At 42.8% G+C, this 5,952-nt stretch overlaps 1 pseudogene; it reads left to right on the plus strand.

The window, feature by feature from the left end:
- The first annotated feature begins 339 nt into the window (after positions 1-339).
- Positions 340-3,046, plus strand: LOC125517175 (annotated as a pseudogene).
- Positions 3,047-5,952: the final 2,906 nt, after the last annotated feature.

Below are 5,952 nucleotides of genomic sequence, written 5' to 3' on the forward strand. Positions count from 1 at the left end.
AGGTTATTTGGCAAACCAGCTGGTACGGCTTTTTCAGATTTTGGCCCGCAGCGAAATCAGATTTTGAAAAGCACGTCCTGAGCTGCTTCCGCTTTTAGTTTAGATTTTGACAACGGATTTTTGGAATCAGATTCTGCTGGATTCGCCCTTTGGTTCAGATTCTGCTGCGCGGCAGCGGAATCCGTCGATAAAAGCTGAAATATCCTGCTTCACCGATTGTTTTTTTTTCAGACCTCCGGAACCTGCACGGGTCAATTTTTCGTCCCCAACAAATTTGCGTGTTCGGGTCGGCCCGTTGGAGGGCGCGGTTCCCCCGCCGCCTGCCGTGTATCCAGCCCCTCCTTGCGCCTTCTCAAAAAAAAAAAAAAAGCTCCTCCTTGCGCCGTCGCCATCGCCGTCGAGGTCCTCATACGAGGATCGAGCGGTGCTTGAGCTCCCATCCCGAATCGACGCAACAGCTCCTTGTCGAGCTGCGATCCGCAATCGAGCGGCTCCTCTCGGAATCGCAGTCCCCGATCAAAGCGGCCACCCTCTTTAGTCGCAATCCGCAATCGAAGCACTACAATCAGAAACAGGTCCTCTCTCGATTTCATTCTCCTAGTTGCCACCGGAGGCGGGGTCCAAGCCGCCGTATATCTGCCCGGGCGGGCACCGCGGGAAGCCACTTGTTTTTAGTGGAGATCAGCAACTCCCGGCGGACATTTGGCGACCCCGGCGACCATCCGTCTCGGCCCTCGGCAAGTCCTCATCTTCATGGCGGTGAGTTTCTCCTCCTGACCCTCTTCCTTTCGCTAGACTCTCTTGCAACATCACCCGCGAAAAAAATTACTAGGAATGAAAATAAGTAGGAACCATAATCAGAAGTCGTGTTCAAAATTGTGTCTTTCTTGTGGACATTATAGAATCTGTGTGATTAAAATTGTTTTTTCCTGTGGGTAAGTACAAAAATTGCATATCAAAATTGCATCTTTTATGGGTAATTATTACCTCCGTCCCAAAAAACTTGTCTTAGATTTGTGTCTTTCTATTTTGGGACGGAAGGGAGTATGAATTTTGTATAATCAAAATTGCATCTTTCTTTATGGTAGTAAAAAAAATTATACACTAAAACTTGCATCGTCCATGGGAAAGTATAAACTTTTTATCTTTGTTTGTGGGAAATATCAAAATTGCATCTGTGATGAGGCTAATAAGAAATCAACTCTGGTTCCTTTCCGTATGAAATGTAGGAGGGCAATGAAGATGATAGGCTCAGCAAGTTGCCTGATGACCTTTTGCTCAACATTGTCGAGCGACTTGATATTGCTGACGCGTCACGAACCACCATCCTCTCCAGACGTTGGAAGGACGTCCCAGCTAGACTCTCAAAAGTCATTATAAGGGCGGGTTCTTTTGAGTCCAAGCATACAATGAGCAAGTTAACCAAAGATGATATAGTTCGGTCCAACACCACCATTCTGGATGCAACCCGGAGCATACTGGAAAGGAGGGCTGGAAGTCTATACACCATTCAGCTGTTGTGCATGCAATTCTACTTGGGAGATGAGTCCATTTTCATTGGCCAGACTGTTGCCAACAGCATAGCAACACAAAAGGTTGCTTCAGTTGACTTCACAATCTTGACGAAGGTGCGTAGAAATTGTACCAAGGATGAGCTGCTCACAAATGGGAGGCAGTTCATGTCATTCTTTGATTCATGTCCAAACACATTTGGTTGTCTTGCACGCCTCACTCTAGAGAATTTGAGGTTAGGAGAATCAGCGTTCCCCAAAATTTTTAGTATATGCAAGCAACTGGAGTTCCTCTTCCTCCACAATTGTGACATGGGTATTCAGTCTTTGCTGGAAGTGGAGCACCTGCAACTCAGTGAACTAGTGATTGCCAGCGGCTGCTTTAAGAGGGTTCATCTGGGCACCAAAGCTCACAATAGTGAAATTTAGTATTTTTAGATCAAAAGATGATCCCTTCTGTCTTGGCTATGTTCCACTGCTCCAGACTGTGAGCATCATTAATACTGCTCTCTCTTGGCACAAGATGTTCAAGTTAAGTGAGTTGCTTGGTAAGACTGCCATAAGCAACCTGCATTTGAACTTCAGAAGCGAAAAGGTTAGTCAAAAGGCCCTCAATGTTGTCAGTGATGTGTGTATGTTTGGCTGGCATGTTGTAATCATTACTTGTGGTTAACATAAGTCTGGATTATCCCTCTTCTGCAGATTTGGGTCAAACCGGAAGGTCGAAGGCAATTGTTACCTGTGTTCCACAAACTTAGGATTGTGAATTTGCTTAACATTCCTGAAGAATGCGATCTGACTTGGACAATGTTCCTACTCGAAGGTGCACCCAACCTTAAGGAACTACGCATCGTGGTGAACTCTTGCACCAATTCTCTTCTTCATTGTCTCATTTTCGAAGTTCAAACTTTTTTTTAACAGTTAGGAATTAATATTTTCTTGACCTGATTGAGCGCAGGTGCGGGATCATTTATGTTTAGTGGTAACAGGGGAGCAGAGGAAGAATGGCGCATTTAGCGAGGAGAAGGACAAGGGACTGGAGTGGGAACCATCTGCATCTGATTTCAAGCACCACAACCTTGCTGGGCTCAGTATCTATGGGAGGTTTCAAGCAGAAGACAAACTCGTGAGCTATGCCAGGAGCATCATGCAAGCAGCAGTGAATCTGGAGGACATAAAGCTATACAAGAGTCCAGTGTGTCAAAGGTGCAAGCACATGCGCCAGGAGTGGACATTGGAGGAGAAGTCATCGCTTGGCTACAAAATCAAAGAGGGGATGCCCTCGCTCGTCCGGATCCACTTCCCGAGTTTAGGGGAAGTCTTTTTTAGAAGAAATAATACTCTTGGTCTGCAAGCTGCAGCGGACAGGAACTGTTGTATTATGCATGGATTAATTGTCACCGTTGAACCTTTTCAATCAGATGGTACCGTCAAGGAGGATAATGTACTCTTATCCTTATTGTTAAGTATATTTTGTCCAGTGGAAATTGTGGATATTTCTCTTATTCGTTTTCATTGTGAAATCTCTTAAATCACTGGATGTGGTTGCCGGGCTTGATGGATGTGGTTGCCGGCGATCTCCAGTTGTGATGGAGCAATACCAAGACGCCATATCTTGCACATACTACTTGTTGCAGCGTTACCCTTCTAAGTTTACCGGACTCGATAAGGCATTAAGTGTCTTTGATAAGGCATTAAGTGTCTTTAAGATTGCTGTTAGGACAATACTGCAATTCAGGTTTTGAGTATATCACTTATTCCTGTGCAGAATGGTATTTGTTTTAAGCAGAGTAGAAAAATTTTCAGTGTTAATTTGTTGTGTATATACGAGTAGCTCAAAGCTTGTTGCCAAAAATAGAATAACTCACGTCTTTGCTCGAACTAGACAAGAAAGACCCATTAATCTTTCCTTGAAATAGATTGTCTTTGTCGCATAAGGACTACAGAAAAATTTACATCAAGACATGTCAAAGATACAGGATATAGTATACAGTTTTATTGTTTGGTCTAAAATAAATACACGTACAAACTTTTTCATATATGTAATTTGTATGTACTGCCTCATAAATCATTTATGTTTTTGTAGAACAGATGGTCCATCAGATGGAAGCATCACGCGGCATTGTAGGCATCGATGAAGGATGATGTGCACTCAAATACAAGGACTTATGATGATGTCCAATGACTCAGTAATATGAAAAAATAATCTATTTTGCAGCTGGTTATTGGTTGCTGATTGGAGAGGAACAAGTACAATGATTGTCTACAAGATGTGTTTGGTTCATATTTCCTGGTTGATGGATTCAAACCCCTCTTTTCTCCATGAATGTCTGCAATTATCGAACATGTAAAAGTTTCTGGAACTTCAACCACGTATGTATTTAGGCCAATCATTAGTGGTGCATATAAAGGCATGGTCCTCAACCAGACAAACAAACAATTTTTTAATCGATATATACGCAGGACTAGACTGAGCTAAAACTACTGTGATACAGTTAACATAACTGCAATCTATGACATGCTGTTGCATATTGATCTGTTTATAGAAACATAAACAAATACAATTTCCTGATGTGCCCTATGAGCCTTTACTAACCCTGCCCATGTTATTTGGGCATCACAATTTCTACATGACCCCTTTCTTTTAGAACAGTTGCCGATACGTTTGCAGCCTAGAGAAGCGGATCACCATAGCATCTGTGATATCATAATAGTGAACTGTAAATAGCATAATGAGGAAGCATATTATTGGATATATTTGTTTTGGTGCTATCTCTATGAATGGACGAATACTAATCCTCAGCAAAGTAATAAGGCCTATGTGGTCTTTATTTGTTTTGTCATATTGGATTTATAGCTGACCGTCTCTGTAAGTAAAAAACAGATGAACCTGAAGCATTATGTGCAATAAAGTGTTGTCATCCTTCAGATGAACACACTGCATGTTTTGGTTGGATGCATTCAACAATCTGTTCTGATAATTGCCAAAAACGTGTGACATATGTCATGTTTGGCAGATGTGACCATCTATTTGGTTACTCATATGTTGTTCTCCATATCTTCTATTCCCTGCAGTAGTTCTGAATAATTAATAATGATGAACATCTGTATAGCAGATTAAAAGTACCTGGTATTAGTTCTTGATTTTGTTTCATACAGTTAAAAAGCAGCAGGAATCATGAGAAACTAAAATATCCCCGTATCAATTAGGTTTCGCGGAGCTTCATAGACCTGTTTATAGGTAGTACTTCAAAGCGAGAACATGTCACTTTATCTGAATATATATAACGACATGAGTGGATTGTTCCATACTTGATGGTAACGACGTGGCCATTTTTGTTTATTTAAGCTAGACAACCTTCCAAAACCCACAAAGGGGCTAAGATGTTAGTCCACTAATAATTTGTTGTTACCACCAAAACCCACAAAGGGGCTATGATGTCTTTCCACACATACATGGTTTTGAGTACCAAGGATGCAGCCTCCAGCTCATTGGCCACCTCATTGGTCACATAGCCCTTCTAGTGCAATGCCTGCGCCATGGTTGAGCGATGGGAGAGCTGTTGCTCATACAGGGACCTAAATATCTGATACTTGGCGTCATGGTATTTCTTCACCCTAGGATCCGAAGACGGGCGCACAACCTGCAAAGAGAATTTTTGTGATTCATCAGATAAATCATGTAATAAAACAAGAGAATTCCATCCGATTTCGCCAGGCCGACTCGGACATGTACACAAAACTAGCAATATATATCTATACATCAACCCACGGTCCAGTTTTAAGTCAGATTTTTTATTTTTCCAAGCACCTGATGATCGAGGGGAGTGAGCTGGAGGCGGCACAATGCGTCCGCAGCGACTACATCCCTGTGAGGTGCACCCGCACGAGGCGGCAGCGGGCCGTGGCCAGGGCCGAGTGGTGCCGCCGGCTCAGAAGAAGCATATTCGACAATAGTAATCTTATTAATCTTAATCTGGGGCTGGTACTACCAAAGTGCCACTCCTCCAGGTCAACAAGCTTGAATCCAAGCCCGACAAAGTCTGGCCAGGCCCGGTAATGTTTCTCAACACCAAGGAGCAACGTCAGTGAGAAGAGACCAAGAAGATAACAACGATGGTGGAGGAGATGGCGTGGGCCTGCGCATCGCCAACAAGTCAGATTATGTCCCCGTGCCTTTGTTGAGCGCCGTGTATGCTTTAGAAGCTTCCAAACCACGCGGCCGAATCTCCTAGTACTCATACTGTGTGCAATACATATTTGTTTCTAAAGATTCACTTAATGTAAAGATGCCATGCTGTCTCAACTGTATCACTTCACTAGAATTCAAGGTAATTGTGTTGCATACCTTGTTCTGCCTACGTGATCCAAGACAATAAAAAAATTCAACAAATTTGAGTGGATTTCTTAGCCAAAATCAAGAGCTTCAAGTCGAGAATTC

Source organism: Triticum urartu, chromosome 6, assembly GCF_003073215.2.
Source record: "Triticum urartu cultivar G1812 chromosome 6, Tu2.1, whole genome shotgun sequence".
In the NCBI taxonomy this organism is placed as follows: domain Eukaryota; kingdom Viridiplantae; phylum Streptophyta; class Magnoliopsida; order Poales; family Poaceae; genus Triticum; species Triticum urartu.